This window comes from Zingiber officinale, chromosome 9B, assembly GCF_018446385.1.
Source record: "Zingiber officinale cultivar Zhangliang chromosome 9B, Zo_v1.1, whole genome shotgun sequence".
In the NCBI taxonomy this organism is placed as follows: domain Eukaryota; kingdom Viridiplantae; phylum Streptophyta; class Magnoliopsida; order Zingiberales; family Zingiberaceae; genus Zingiber; species Zingiber officinale.
Window position 1 is genome coordinate 92,616,878 of NC_056003.1, and position 17,675 is coordinate 92,634,552.

Consider the following 17,675-nt stretch of genomic DNA (forward strand, 5'->3'; position numbering starts at 1 on the left):
ATTTAAGTGTTTGATTTGTTGGGGTTACTCAACTTGCACATTAGGGCTCTGATACCTTACTAAAATAACCTAATTAACTTGCAATTAATTTAACTCAACTCATGCTTGGACATTAGGTTGAAACTTATTACTCCTCCTTGGCCGTTAAGTATTTTGGAATTCATTATTCATTTAAATATTTTTTCAAACTTTCTTAATATTTTTTTTCAAATCCTTTGAAAATTTAGTGAAATTTATTTTGTTTTTTCCAAACTATTATTTAAAAAACTTGTTCAAAATTAAAAGAATATTTACTAATAAAGCTTTGAAAATCTAATAGAGTTTGAAAATTTATTTTTCCCCAAAGATTTCAACTAAGTTTCGAAATTGGCTAAAGTTATTTTTCAAAGTAAACTTTTTACTAGCTCTTTAAACTTAGTTGAAAGATAATTATCTCTTTAAACATTTAGCTAAGAGTTTTACATTGAATATTAACTATAAAGCTAAGTGTTTGAAAATTTCTTTAAATATCTTTTTTTTTAAAGCTAAGTGTTTTCTTTAAAAGTTTTTTCCAAACTTAGTTCAAAAAATCCCTTTCTAAGAATTTTAGGTTTAATGAAAAATATTTAAATAAAGTCTTTAAAAGCTTAAGTTTTTAAAATTTTGGCTAAATAGAATTGTTGTGCACTTAAACTATTTTTACTTAGCTAAGTCTTTCCTACAAAATTTTAAAATGGCAAGTGTTTTAAATGTTATTTTTTTGGCCTTCAACATTCTTACCAAGTTTTTCTACAATTTTTTTTGATATATGGCAAAGGGGGAGAGTAGGACAAAAAATTCAAATTAAGGATAAGAGTTCTCTTATTAAGGGGGAGCCTTAACTTTGAAATTTTTTAAATTTACCTAACTTTTATAAAGTTTAAAATTTCTTTAGCTTGTAATTTACTTGATTCTTAAGTATGCTTACGTTTATGCTTAAACTTCCTATTTAAAAGCATGCTTGTGTTTACTTATGCATTATGTTTTACTTAACTTTGAATTTGAGTTGTCATAATCAAAAAAGGAGAGATTGTTGGTGCGAGAAGCATCAGACGATCAAACCCAAGTTTTGATAATTGCAAAGGGTTCAAAGTTAAGTTATCTTATGATCTAACAAGTACATGGAGCTTGCAGGAAAGTCCTAAGTGGTACTTAGGCAAAAGTCCTAGCTGCGGTTAGGCAGGTGGAAACCCCTAGGGGGTGGTAACCCTAGGTCATAGGGGGTGGTAACCCTATGCGGAAAGTCTTGGCGGGTCAAGAGCTTCAAGCAAAAGTCCTAGGGGGAGGGGGGGCTAACCCTAGGTGGAAAGTCCTGGTGTCACGAACCAGGTGAAAGACTGGACGAGCCGGGAAGCGGAAGTCGAGCAGAAAGTCCGGAAGCTTCGAACGCTAAGCAAAAGTCTAGTAGATCTGGAAGATCGCACTGGCAACAGGTAAATCTTCTGAGTGGAGTAGGTGAGGACGTGCTCCCCGTAGAGGGAACAGTAGGTGTCGGGTCAACCTAGGATTTTCGGTTGGAAATTCGAAGTCAAACCCGGACAATCCGTTGACTGTCGATATCATTTATCATATTTCTGTGCTAACTTTGTTTTGCAGGATTTGTATTTGGGACTAACACATTTTGCAGGAACAAATGGGCACATTTAACCTCGGATGAACAGTGTCCGAGGCGCCTCCATGGGGCTTGGAGGTACCTCGGGTGCTAGCCGAAGCCAGCTGTCTAGAGACGCTGGAGGCGCCTCGGAGGTCACTGGAGGCGCCTTGGACCAGGCGTTGGAGGCGCCTTGGAGCAGCTTGGAGGCACCTTCAGTGGGATAAGGCGCGACCAGATCAGAGTGATCCACGCGTGCGACTCGGCGGCCTGGAGGCGCCTCGGACAGGCTTGGAGGCGCCTCCAGCATTGTTTATAAGGAGGGTTCGAGCATCAGCTTTGAACAACCATTCTCAAGCGATCCTTCGACTATTTGCTGCTCAAAAGACGACCCAGAAGTGTTGAAGCGACACCCCGACAACCAGAAGCTGTAATTCTACTTTTCTCTGTTGTCGGTATAAGACTACGATTGTTTTATTTGTATTGTATTTCTGTAAAACTTTTAACGATTATAGTTGTTGCCCAAAGTAAACGCTCAACGAACGTGGGCCTTGGAGTAGGAATCGCCACAAGCACAGGCTCCGAACCAAGTAAATACTTGTGTTCGCGTTTGTTATCTTTTATTTCCACTACTTTAAACTCGATTAGTGTTTTACAAATACGAAACGAAATAGTCACGAGCGCTATTCACCCCCCCTCTAGCGATTTCGATCCAATAGTATCGGACGGCTGAATTACAGACAGGAGTTTTGCCACTCCCGGTTGAGCAACCTTAAGCACCCAGCCAGGCGCAACAGGAAGCAACATTAGCTCAACGAGAAGAAAATCACAACAATGCTCCCCAGGGTAGTATTAACAGGATAGCTGGAGGATCGATGGATGGTGATTCCAACCGAGCGAGGAAATCACATGCTCGGCGACTGAAAATTCATGTTGTGGGGTGTAGCACAGAGAAGGCGTCCGAGCTTGAAATTAGTTTTGAGCCCTGAGATATGGAGGGGGTAGAAGTGCCCCATTATGATGCTTAATAGTCAAGGCTATTATAGCCAATTATAACATTTCTCATACCTTTATTGACACTTGTAGTTCAGTTAATATTATTTTCAAACAAGCTTTTGATTCGTTGCAGATAGAGTCGTGCGAGCTACAACCCATGGTAACTCCTCTATACAAGTTCACTGGAAATAAAGTTCAACCATTAGGACAGATAAAATTGACTATATCTTTGGGAGAAGAGCCCTTAATAAGGATGCGCTGGTCATACTTCATGGTAGTGGACGCGCCCTTTGTATATAATGTTATCCTGGGTCGATCGTTCTTAAATGAATTTTGGGTGATCGTTTCTAATTTTTTATCAGAAGATCAAATTTCTTGTGTATGATCAAGTAGGGGAGGTAAAAGGGGATCAATGCTCACAAGTGTTATGTGGAAATAGTAAAGGCGGAGGCCAATTCTGCACGGAAAATCCAAAGAATGGAAGTTAATGCTATCTAGGAAGGACCGCTCGCCCTGGTGTATGAGGAAAAGGAGGAGGTACAGATTCAAATTGGTCGGCCGGATGTTGTCATCAGATCTGGAGTCAAAATTGAAAGCTGAGCTGATACAATGTCTAATACACAACAGTGATGTATTCGCCTAGATGCCCAAAGAAGTAACAGGAGTGTCTCCTATGGTCATGGAGCACACACTTCATGTGTATCCTAATGCCTGACCGGTCAAACAAAGGAAGCGGGATTTTGGGGTTGATCAGAATAAAATTATTAAGGAAGAAGTGGATAAGTTACTAGAAGTTGGTTATATCCGAGATGTGTAATTCCCCAACTGGTTGGCCAATGTGGTCTTAGTTTCCAAGCCTGGAAACAAATGGCGAGTATGCATAGACTTCCGGGATCTTAATAAAGCTTGTCCAAAGGATTATTATCCCCTACCTTGCATCAACCAAGTGGTGGATTGTACTGCTAGATATGAATTTATATGCATGATAGATGCTTATCAGGGATATCATCAAGTCTCGCTTGCTAAGGAAGATCAAGAAAAAGTTAATTTTATAACTGCCGAGGGTACTTATTGCTATAATGTTATGTCTTTCGGACTCTGAGGCGATATGAACTTAAGCTCAACCCCTGTAAGTGTTTATTTGGAGCTAAAAGTGAAAATTTTCTGGAATACATGGTGACCGAGCAGGGAATAGAAGTCAATCCTAGTAAAGTATGGGCGCTTCAAGATATGGCTTCACTATGCAACATGAAGAGGCACAGAGGTTGACCAGTCGGATCATTGCTCTATCACGTATTATTTCTCAATCAACCGACCAAAATCTTCCTTTCTTCAAGATACTTCGTCGGGCTACTAAATTCCAATGGGATGAAGATTGTGATTAAGCGTTTGAAGAATTAAAAAATTATTTGTCTACTCTGCCTGTATTAGCTAAACTCATAGTAGGGGAAACTTTGCGGGTTTATCTGTCAGCAAACGAGCATGCTGTTGGCTCGGTTTTAGTGAGGCAAGAGGAGAAAGAACAGCAGTCTATGTATTTCTTAAGTCATTATTAAAAGGAGCCGAGTGCCGCTATACTGCACTCGAGAAATTGTCCTACGGATTAATTCTAGCTATTTGGAGATTGCGCCCTTACTTCTTATCACATCCAATTATAGTATTAACTAATAATACTTTGGGTCGAGTACTCATTAACCCTGAGGCATCTGGGTGATTGATTAAATAGGCAATTGAGCTTAGTGAATATGATATACAGTACCAACTCCGAGTGGCAATCAAAGTCCAAGCCTTAGTTGATTTTATAACAGAAGTACAAGGTCCAGAAGAAGAAGAAACTTGAAAAATATATGTTGATGGATCTTCTACTCGACAAGGTAGTGGAATAGGAATTCTTCTTATATCACCAAGGAAAGATCGAATGTAGCTGTCTTTTCGATTACATTACAGAGCTACTAATAATGAACCAGAATATGAGGTGTTAATAGCAAGACTGCAAGCTGCAAGGCATGTAGGGGCCACTCAGATTTTGATTTATTCTGATTCTCAGTTAGCAGCACAACAATTAACAGGTAATTTTGAGATCAGTAATGACTTACTCAAATTATATTCAGAAGCATTCGATAAGTTGAAGTCTGGATTCCAAGAAGTGAGCATACAGAAGATTGCCCGATTAGATAATCAAGTAGCAGATAAATTAGCTAAGCTGACTTCCTCCATAATACCCTGGAATTTAGAGAGGCTTATAGAGCAAAAAGTGTTGGTGTCTTGTATTGAATGATAGACTAATGTGGAGATACAAGGTGACTGAAGGGCATCAATTATTATGTTCTTACAGTAAGGAATCTTGCCAGTTGATAGGAAATACGCACGTATATTCAAGAAAAGAGCTAGTCGATACACCATGGTGGGTGATCAATTATATAAAAGGGCTTTTTTTAGTCCCCTACTTAAGTGTGTTGGACCAGATGATATGTAGTACATTCTACATGAAGTGCATCAAGGTTCTTGTAGTAGTCATGTGGGGGGATGATCTCTTGCCAGAAAAATATTATTAGTTGAATATTTTTTGCCTACTTTACAAGCAAATGTTGCTCGGCTTGTAAGAACATGTTTATCCTGTCAGAAGTATCAGAATTAAGCTTTCAAGGAATTTAGATCGGGGAGCATCCGGAGACGATCTCACGCATCAAGACTAAGCTTTCTTTCTCTTTTTCTAAATTTGGTCTTAATTGTAACTGGTTGAATGATGATATCTGTTTGTAGCTCCATTCCTATAGAGTAGACTCTTGATTCTAGGATTAGGGATTAACTCTATGATATGTAGACACCTTTCTGTTGAATCTATTAAGTTTGATTATTTCTTATTCAATGATATGTGTTTTTGTGGTCCAGATCTACTGTGTACACATAATCTTAATGCCAAAATCATGATATTTATATTCCATGAGAATTTTGAGATGAACTAAAAGGAGAACCCAATCCTCTAACCCTTAAAAACCTGAGACGTGAAGAGTCGACTACGAAAGTAGATCGGTATGCCACTAGAAGTAATAAGCTATCATAGATTTTAATGAATCGATTCCAATTAGTCATCACACAGTAAAGGAGGGAAACTTGGGGGTTGTAGGATCACATGACAGAGGTCTCCTTAGGAATAAAATCCCTCGGCTTTGTCACTTTGAAAGTAGACAACAAATTGGAATGGATACGCCAGTGTAGTTCCAAATGTCCACATTGGATACCTTAGGATAGTCTACGTTTATAAACAACTATAGAGGATAAGAAACCAAATATAGATTCGATATTTACAATAATTGTGGTGAAATCAAAATCCAAGAATTATTTTTCTCCATTGAATACTCTCAGATCACTCTCCTTCCCTTCTCTCTCTTCTCGTTCAAGTCTCTTCCCTTACTATATTCTCTACTCTTCTTTCTAAGATCTCTAGTTCTTGAACAACCTCTCTCTCGCGATTAGTCTAGACAATCACATTTGTTTAGTAAACTAGCACTTAGCCACCAATATTCATGGATCAATATCTTTTATTACTTGATGGCATTCTATGCACTTAGGGATATCACTTCAAGTTTTTGGCACCATTGTCGAGGATTGATTTTGGTTAATATTAGTTGAATAATAAATTGTTTGGATTATACTACTTTTCTTCATAGTTTTCATTTATCATAGGGTGAATCTCAACTTGTCACTTTCTTTTTGTTTCGTTGTATGTTTGTTCTATCAGAGTTGTTAGTATACAGTGGAATATAATAAACAGAACAAAAAGACAAGCAGGATTTACTTGGTTCCCAACCCCCCAGGGTCAGTATGGCCATGACCTAAGCACTCAAGTGTGAGTCCACTAGTGGTCTCCTTTTTGGAGGCGGAGAAACTCGTCTTACAATTTATCAAGTACAAGCATAAAAGATTAATAAAATAAATATAGCTTGTAATAAAAATACAAACAAACACTTTCCTGAGTCAATTCTGAAGTGCTAAGTGCAGCGCACCCTTCCTAGAGCTTCCCTGGTCATAGATATTTGCATCGTAGCTTTCCTTTTGAGTACACGGAGTATGAGTAGTTGAAGAATAGATATCTTGAACATAGAGCCTTCATCTCCTTTTATAGAGTTGTATTAGATCCTTATCTGGATCAACTCTTATCTGGATGAAGTCATATTTGGATGAAGCATATCTGGATAAAGTCCTATCAGGATTAAGCCTATCTCTATGCACATCATCTGGCTTATCCTTATCCTCATTTAAATCATAAAAATGAACCAGATCTTTTACTACATCATCTTATTTATCAACATTTCATAACTCAGCAATTTGGATCAAACCCAGTCGGTCTACCAAACCGTTGGTTTGGTCTATTGAACTGATTTAGATCTTGTTCGACTTAAGTCAAGTCTGGTTCACCCATTTGTGTTTGTCTTCTCTCTATTTTGCTTCCAGCTCTAGATTCCTGTAAAACAACCATACAAAATACAAACAAACAACCTAGCCTATATCTATAAGTCTACCTGACCCACTAGGCTTACCTTTTACTTAGAGGTCCCTCCTCTAAGTCTGCCACCTAAGGGTTAATCCCTAAGAATCAAGTCACACTCCTGTAAGTTTACCTGACATACTAGACTTACCTTTTGCTTAAAGGTCCCTCCTCTAAGTCTACCACCTAAGGGTCAATCCCTTAGAATCAAGCCGCACTCCTGTAAGTCTACCTGGCCTACTAGACTTCATGCTTGGATTGTATCTAAGACTTTACCATTACCTAGGGTCCTCTAGGATTTTTACTGCCTAGCTTCACTCACCAAAACTTTCACCACCTAGGGTTACCTCCTCCTAGGATTTTCACTGCCTAGCTTCAGTCACTAGGACTTCCACCACCTAGGGTTACCTCCTCTAGGATTTTCATTGCCTAGCTTCATTCACCAGGACTTCCACCACCTAGGGTTACCTCCCTCTAGGATTTCCATTATTTAGCTTCACTCACCAGGATCCCCCTACCTAACCTCCAATTAGGACTTTTCATTGCTAGTCATCTAGTCCTGACTAGACTTCTATCTTCTAAACATAAAGTTCTATTTGAATCAACCTTTGGTCAAATTGACCAAACTTAGGTACATTATCAAACATCAAACCCTAGTTCACCCTTTATTGGTGAAGCACTAACATAAATGCATATGTATAAATGCAAATGTAGGGATTTTGATTTTTCCAAGTGAGTTGTCATGATCCAAGATAATCTAGTAGCTAAAATGTAAATGAGAAGTCACCTTAGAAACACAAGTACTAGTTTAGTTCTATGAATCATGACTTATCTACCATGAAAACTAGGCAAAATGAAAAGAGATCCTAAAACAATGCCAACACTCAAATTGTTACAGTAAAAATATTGTTCACTTTATTCTAACATAGAGAGGAAAAAATATATCACTAAGCATACTAGGACAATAAGTTAGCAATAAATCACATGAAATCTAGAACGCGCATGCTAGTATTTTTTACATTAAAGAATAAACAATCATGATGTGATGTATGATATAATTAGGAAAATTTATTATGTAATAAGAAATATGACAAAAACTTGTCTAAACCCAATACACCCCAGACTTAAATCTTTTATTGCCCCAATAAAAATAAAAAATAATGGGAAGGAGATTTGAAGTAAGAGAAGTTACCAAATGATACATGCAAACACTCAAGTCATTAACTTCTCCATTGGGTAGCCACACTCCTCCTAATCTTTGAACCCTATACAAAGAAGATGGACAATAAAAATTAAATAGAGGATTTAGGTTACTAAAAAGATACTAGAACTTAAATGGAAACTAGAAAGAACTTGGGTTGCCTCCCAAGAAGCGTTTGTTTTAGGTTATTAGCTCGACCACCTCATTAGATTCATCTAAATCTTGCTCTTGGAGGGCCAAGATAGTTCAACACCCTCTTACCAAGAGCTCTTATTATGGAGAGAGCTTTCATCATAAAAGCTATAAAGTGAAATATCACTCTCTCCATCTTCGTCTCCTTGCGAGTCCTTTCTAGAGGTTGGAGACGATTCAAATTGAGCTTCTAATTTTTGGCGACATGAAAACCTACACACCCAAAGGAAAAATATACCTTCCACAAGAATGTTATATAAGATAGAACTAGAACGGTATTAAGAGGAACTAAGTATGTACCAAAAATTAAATCACATCTAAAAAAAATCAATTGTAGGTACCTCTATAAAATTCTCTAAAAGATCACTAAAAATACTAACCTTGCATTGCTGAGAGTTACCTAAGAGTTCAAAACACATGGATGTGACTTCCTCATGGTTGTGTAGTGGCTCTAGCTCTGGCTCAAGTGGTGGTGCCTTTAAAGGTGGTGATTCTTAGGATTTTGCTTCCACTGCACAAGATCCTACACCTTTATCATCAATCAATTTCATTCTTATAAATTCCATAGTGTCAATTGATTGTGTGATTAAAGGAGATGATTCTTAGGACGTTTCTTCCATAGTACATGTCCCTACACTTTTATTCACCATATCATCATCATAAGTGGTGAAGAGTCCACTAATACTATTATCAACTAAAGAATTGACAACTTCATCAAAAATTTCAAATTGATCATCCTCGTCGAAAAAATCTTCATCAATTTTATATAATGTCCATAGAAACCAGATCCCCCATTATGCGATTAGTTCTTCAGAATCTTGTGTTTTGATCTTCATCTGACTAGAGCAAGAATTTCTAAGTCTTGGGATTCTTCCCAAAAAGTTAGCTCAATGTGTTAAGATTGATGTAGTCTATCTAGTGTTAAATTATCCTATAATTCTAATAGACTCTGAGATGCTTGAAAAGATTGATCAACACCTTTCATGCTTTTATAATCAAAATTTTAATGATCTATCTAATCTTGATTGTAGCACTGAGGTGGGTCAGGGATATGCTACTGTGTTTGGAAATACTCATGCTACTTGAGAATTTCTTAGGGTTGAAAGTTCTAAGTCTGATGATTTCCCAAATCATAGCTATCAGTACCAAAAATTGGACCATTCGTGACTTGATGTTGAGGTTGAAACAAATATTGAAGTTCTGTAGGAGCGTTAGCAGCTTTTGGAAGAAGTGACAAATAGCAACTGTATGAGACATGCTACTACACACTCTACAAAGATACTCAAATTGATCATTATCTAAATCATAATTTTCATCAATGGGAGATCTTGCTCTTACACTCATAGGTGTGAAAAATTCTCTTAAAGTCCTGCTTGACATGTTAGTACTCATTGTATCTAAAAAAAATTATGAGAAAAAAAACAAAAATGCAGAATTAAAGAAAGAAATAAAATACATAATGAAAAACAAGAAAGACAATGCATAATTTAAATTGCAAGAAAGAAAGGTGCAGAAATAAAATCAAACAAGTAAATGAAAAACCTATTAACAAGTCTAGAGTTACTCATATAATCAACTAATGTTAATTAGAACAGTCCCCCACAATAGCGTCAAAAAATTGGTATGCTACCGTAAGTACACGGTTACGTCATCAATAGTAAAAATATTGATCACACAGAGACTGTTGATTAAGTACTAGTTGAGTTCGCACGACAAATTATCTAAACAATCAAAAGTTGGTTGGAGCCTTGAAAGCTAGAGGTTGAGAGAGAGAGAAGGAGAGTTAAGAGAGACAGAGAGCAAGAGAGGGAATTGTAGAGAGAAGTTGGTTTGGGGAAGTGATTCTAGGAGTTCAGTTTCATTATAATGCTAGTAAATGTCTCTATGTATTGTTCATCTCCTTACCTCCATGCCTACACATTGTAAGATTTCTAACTAAAGCTCGGCACAATCCCATGAAGATTGCATCAGGGATTTTACCCAAGTTCTAATGTCATTAAGTAAAGAAGCAATTCTAGAGAGTCTGATTAAGGATTACCCCAAGTTTCCCTGGATATACAATTCTAGAGTTAACTGATTTACTTCCTAATGATAAATTAATGCAATTAAGTAGAAAAGATAATCTAAAAAGTATGATTCAAGGGTTATCCTCTGTCATAGGGTTCCCCAGTTATACATTTCTATATTCGTATGTTCTTTTATGTAGAGATATAAATTGTGAGTGTTGGTATGTGTAATTAGAATATTGTGGATGCAATATTTGAAAAATGGATGATAGATATTCACCATTCAGACAATCTGATGGATTATTATTGGATTTTATAAAATTATTGTGTTATATTGTTGTAAATTGTTGTGTTGTGTTCAAAATTATTTTTGTATTAGATTGTGTAGAGTATTGTGTAAAATTTGTATATTGTGTATGTAAGTACCTTGAGTAAGTTTTGATGTAATTAACTTAGTTAAGTCCTATTATATTTGATCCTTGTGTCTAAGTGTACAGAAACTTAGGAACACAAGAAGTCAGGGGAAGATGCAGCTATCGAGAAGGATGGCACGGGAAGCTAGTTGATAAGCTCGGTGCATCCGAGGGACGAGGTACTATGGAAGAGTACACCGACGAACAAGAAGGACCCGCACGATGTTTCTGAGGGACGAGAAGCCAGAGCAAAAGACTACTCGAGGAGAGAAGGCCGGAGTTGGGTTCGGGTAAGCTCAACTCTAGATGGTTGGAGAATCACCCAAGCAACCAGAGTAAAACCCGAATAAAGTCAACTCTATGTTGACCTTGTCCAAGCACTTGGACTTGGTCCAAGCATCCGGACTCCAAGCGCCTGGATCCTGTTTGGGCGCTCAGACTCCCCTGGTACAGTAGGGGAGCCTCGGCGAGTCATTGCTATTAATGACGTTGAATGCCCACGTCAACAACACTCCAAGATCCCAGATCGGTCCAAGCACCCGAGCGAGGATAAAGTTTTATCCTCAAAATATTGCATAGCCATTACGAGCAGATAAGGTGCACCATTAGGGGTGCCCGAACTGGGTCTAAGCGTCCAGAGATGCCATATCAGTAAAATGGCTAGTTCGATCAGGAGGCTATAAATAGGGCTCTGGTCCTCTTTATTTAGCACAACACTCGAAAACAACACAATCACTTTTATTTGTTTATTGTTTTCTATCTTTCTATATGTAACTACTGTAAGAGGCTACTCCACCAGAAGTAGATTTTTAGTGGAGCTTTCAAAGTCCTGGACAAGTAATCTTCCAATTGCATACCAAGTAAGTCAATCTTATCTCTTACTCTTTTTAATTTTAATTTTTATATCTTTGCTAAAATTGGAAAGCAAAAGAAAATGAGTATTTTATTTTTGGGACAATTCACCTCCTCTTGTTAGCTGCATCAAGACCATCAATATAAAGTAGTGTTAAAAAAAATGCTACTCTCGATATGGTGTATCGTAACAATGTTTGAGGGCATGGATACATCTCGGACACTAGTCTGAGCATATAGGAATTGGTCCTATGTCAATCCGATGTTGTTTGGTCCATTAGTCGATTTTGGTCAAAAATCAATTAATGAATCTTAGCAACTCTAAAAATCAAAACTATCATATCATAAGAAAGAGGAGAGATCAATGATCTCAAATATGGTATGTTTCAGTGATCATTATCGCAATATCATTTTTATTGAGCTTCTGACATCTTTTCTCATAGATGAATCATGTTTAAAAAATAGCTGCTCTCGATATAGTGTGTCACAATGTTGTTTGACGGCATGGATACATTCAAGAGACCAACCCGAGTGCATAGGAATTGATTCTATGTAAAATCAATGTCTTTTGATCCATCAACCGATTTTGGTCAAAATCGGCTAATGGACCTTAGCAACTCTAAAAATTAAAATTATCATATCATAAGAAAGAGGAGAGATTAATGATCTCAAATATGGAGTGTTTCAGTGATCATTATCGACATATCATTTTTATTGAGCTTCTAACATCATTTCTCATAGATGAATCATGTTAAAAAAATAGCTGCTCTCAATATAGTGTATCACAATGTTATTTGACGGCATGGATACATTCAAGAGACCAGCTCGAGCGCATAGGAACTAATTCCATGTAAAATTGAGGTCGTTTGATTCATCAGCTAGTTTTGGTCAAAATTGGCTGATGGACCTTAGCAGCTCTAAAAATCATAAATTTCATATCTTAAGTAAGAGAGATCAAGGATCTCAAATATGGTGTGTTTGAGAGATCACTATTGTTGTATCCATTATATTTAGCTTCTAACATCATTTGTTAATCAATTGAATATATTTGTCATTCAGTCGACTGATATAGTAATCAATCGAATCAATGTTGCTATCAGTAGAATTGATTTGTCTTTGTTAACTTCAGAAATTGAAATAGTCTACTGATCGAATCAATTCATCTATGTTTACTTTAGAAATTGAACCAATCGATTGATATTATCTATGTTCCCTTGCTAATAACATCCCAGTCGAATTGATTGTATATATTGATGAAATTAATTCTATGACCAATTTGACTGAACAAAATATCAGTCGACTGATTTAAATTGTTCTTTAATGTAGAGATATAAATTTTTGTGTTGTGTTGTTGTAAATTGATGTGTTGTTGTATTCTAAATTATTTTTGTATTGGCATTTTCACATTCAAAAGACCAGCCCGAGCTCATAAAAACTGGTCTCATGTCAATTTGATATCGTTTGGTCCATCAGTCGATTTTGGTCAAAACTGGCTAATGGACTTTAACAACTCTAAAAATCATAAATTTTATATCTTAAGAAATATAAGGGATCAAGAATATCAAATATGGTGTGTTTAAGGGGATATCAGTGTATCATTTATATTGAGCTTACGACATCATTTATCGTGTTTGAATCATATTCAAAAAATCGCCGCTCTCAATACGATGTATATAATGATATTAGAGGGCATTTTCACATTTAGGAGACCAGCCCAAAAACATAGGACTTGGCCTCATGTTGATCTAATGTCATTTAGTCCATTGGCCAGTTTTAGTCAAAATCGATTGATGGACTTCAGTTACCCTAAAACTAAAAAGTTTAACATCATCAGAAAGAGAGAAACTCAAGAATATCAAATATGGGGTGATTTAGTGATCATCATCTAAGTTCCACTTATATTGAGCTTATGACATCATTTATCATGCTCAAATCATGTTCAAAAAATTACTGCTCTCAATATGATGTATCATAATGATGTTAGAGGACATTTTCACATTCAAGAGACCAACTTGAACACATAGGACTTGGCCACATGTCGATCTAATGTCATTTGTTCCATTAACCGATTTTGGTTAAAATTGACTGATGGACTTCAACTACCCTAAAAATAAAAAAGTTTAACATCATTAGAAAGAGAGAAGCTCAAGAATCTCAAATATAGTGTGATTCAGTGATCATCATCTAAGTTCCACTTATATTAAGTTTACGATGTCATTTATCATGTCTGAATCATGTTCAAAAAATTGTTACTCTCAATATAATGTATCGTAATGATGTTAGATGGAATTTTTACATTTAGGAGACCAACCCGAACACATAGGACTTGGCCACATGTTCATCCGATGTCATTTGGTCCATTAGCCAATCTTGGTCAAAATCGGCTTATGGACTTCAGCTACCCTAAAAATAAAAAGTTTAACATTATCAGAAAGAGAGAAGCTCAAGGATCTCAAATATAGTGTGGTTTAGTGATCATCATCTAAGTTCCATTTATATTGATCTTACAACATCATTTATCATGCCCGAATTATGTTAAAAAATCACTGCTCTCAATATGATATATCGAAATAATGTTAGAGGGCATTTTTGTTAGTGCAATTTACACTAACGGTCTAACTCAGGTTTGATGAATAACAAGTGAGTTAAGTTAAGTGTTTTGTGATATAATGCATTTACTGAGCGTGCAGAGATTGATTGGTTTAGGGGACCTGACACCATAATAAAACCCAACTAGGTCTGAGGACCTGATAGTTGGTGTAAAGCCCAGATAGGTCAAAGGGCCAACCTGATATCTGGCGAGAAGTCTGGCTGGGTCCGCGGGGCCTGACAACTGGCCGAAGTCTAGTTGGGTCTGCAGATCTAACAATTGGCGAGATGACCTGGTAGATCGAGAGACTAGTCAATAGACTGTAAGTTGATAAGTGAAGGTAAGTTACTGGAAGAGAGAGTTCTGGTAAGGACGGGTCCAAGTTTGGACTTTAGGTGCTGGTCCAGTTTAGGTTCATTTTGGATCCCTAAACTGAGACCTTAACTAATTCCTGGTCCTAGAAGGACATGAACTAATTATTACTGCTTATTATTATTATGCTAACTTTATTTTATAGATTAGATATTTTAGTATTGGACTAACATATTTTGTAGGGTAAAAAGAGCACAAAGTGCCTCAGGTGAACAGTACTCAAGAAGCCTTCGGGAGCTTTGAAGGTGCCTTGAGTTCCGTTCATGGAAGGCACCTTTAAAGGCTTGGAAGGCGTCTTTCATCAAATAAAATCATACTTCATCGATGATAAGGAGCAGTGTGTGTCGGGATAAAATTTTGCCTATGGAAGACGTCTTCAGCGCTATGGAAGGCGCCTTCCACACTCCAAAAGAGCATCTTGACTAGCCCTTCAACACACCTAATTTACAAGCTTCTATACATCTATTTGGCGTTCCGATTACTCCTACTTCCTGCTGCTACTTCAAAGAAGTCTTTCTGCCACCGAGCTATTTTTCTGAGTCATCCGATCATCTCCGACAGACCGACATCAACACATGAGCGTGCATTAAATTGTTGGTAACTTTAATAGTGTTGTAATTTTTACACTGCTGTTTTAAAAGAGAAGTGTAAGCTGTTACACTATCCCTATCCTTAAATTTGATTACCTATTTCAGTGATTTCAGAAGCGTATTTAGTGGATTATCCATCGATATGTCCGCAAGATCTGGGTCTTGGAGTAGGAGTCATCGAAGGCTCCAAACAAAGTAAAATCGATCAAGTTTTTTTTGTGTTCTTTTCAGTTTAAACTTTCCACTGTGATTTTACTTTAAATTTGTAAAATAACTCTATTTTTCAAAAACATGTGATTCACCCCACCCCCCTCTCATGTACTCATGATCCAATAATTTTTACATTCAGGAGACCAGCCCGAACATATAGAACATGGCCCCATATAGATCCGATGTCGTTTGGTCCATCAACCCATTTTAGTCGAAACCAGCTGATGGACTTTAGCTACCCTAAAATAAAATGTTTAACATTATCAGAAAGAAAGAGGCTTAAAGATCTCAAATATGATGTGATTCAATGATAATCATCTAAGTTTCATTTATATTGAGTTATGATGTCATTTATCATGCTTGAATCGTATTCAAAAAATCACTTCTCTTAATACAATGTATCATAATGATGTTAGAGGGCATTTTCACATTCAGTAGACCAACCTGAACACATAGGATCCCCATATCAATCTGATATTGTTTGGTCCATCGGCTGGTATTGGTTAAAATCGGCTAATGGACTTCAGCTACCCTAAAAATAAAAAATTTAACATCATAAGAAAGAGAGAAGCTCAAGGATCTCAAATCATTGCTCTCAATACAATGTATCTTAATAATGTTAGAGGACATTTCATATTCAGGAGAAAAGCCCAAACACTCATGCAAGCATAACATATAAGATGGGGCACTCCCCCATATAACATACATAGAAAATAATATAAAAGATGTGGCACCCCCCCCCCCAATCCCTAAAAGATTAACATAAAGTATAATAGTCATATAAAAATGTGCCTCACAAGGCATAATCAGAATAAGTCAACATACAAGTACTAGGCGAACCCATATTAATACATAAATCATAACATGTGACACCTATTCTAAGTCCATAGGTGGATGCTCGACAGCGTCAGTCGCATCGTCAGTAAGAGGAGGTGATGGAGGAGGATGACCTAACACCCATGAGCGCACTAGGTCACGCAATGAAGTTATGCTCGTCTGAAGATCAATTTGTCCGCGTCTAATATCCCCAAGCTCCGTACACACCACAGTCATATCACATTCATGATCCATGTGAAACTCATCAAATAACATATCAATGGACTCAAAAGCTGCCTCCCAACGATCGTCTCGATCCTCCAAGGAGTGATGATCATCTGTGGCCACTGGGGCTGCTGTTGGCACTGGCAACTGTGATGTGCGCTCCTCAACCTCACCAGAAAGCTTGTTGGCATGATAATCATGGTTTGGTTCCCACACCATAGTCCTGTCTCCCTCCTTATCCCATCCAAGGAAAAGTTGCATAGGCCAATTCCATCGTACTCAGTCAAAGGTTTGATGTTTGCCTTACCCCTAGCAACATCAATGCCTATGGATGCAAGCCATGCTGTAATAAGGTGTGGGAAAGGCATGTGGATCTTTTTCTAGATGGGTTTTGTGTAATACATAATGCAATGAAACAGGTTCAGACCCATATCTACATCTAACCTATGATAAAATGCAATCAACAAGAATAGATGACTCAATTTAACAAAGGTTAGAGCACGAGTGACTATTGACAATATGCACTTGACAATGACTTTATAAAGGGCATTGTCGGGAGCTGATAGGCTTTGAGTAGAGAAAATTTTCTTGTTTAAAGGTCTAGACTGATGGTAAAAGTGCTCAAACATGACATTTATGGTCAAATGACCAAAAGGGCTTGGAAGAGGCTCTCTATAGGTAGGATAGAACATAAATTTGTTGTCGGTCAGACGACAACCTAAGAATGACCTCCAAGTGTTTGATGTAAAGTCAAGATCATGTTTGCCTACACAAGTTCGATACATTGGACCATCACTAACAAAATGTATGTTATCATAGAATTTGGCCACTAGGTCTAGATGGATAGGAGTATTGCAAAACATAATTTTTTCTAATTTATAATGGGCGATAATTTCTAAGATATCAGGACACTTGCCACGAAAGAACTCTATATGTAGATATCGGGCATGAATGATTTTGAATGAGCGAAGTCGGTCATTAGGACTCTTTCCCTTAGAGGAAGTCCTAGAGGGACCTTCACCAGCCTCAATCTGCCTACATTTGGGTCTACATGGATGCATGAATACATTAATAATGGGACTAGTAACAATGACATGAATCTTAATGTAATAGA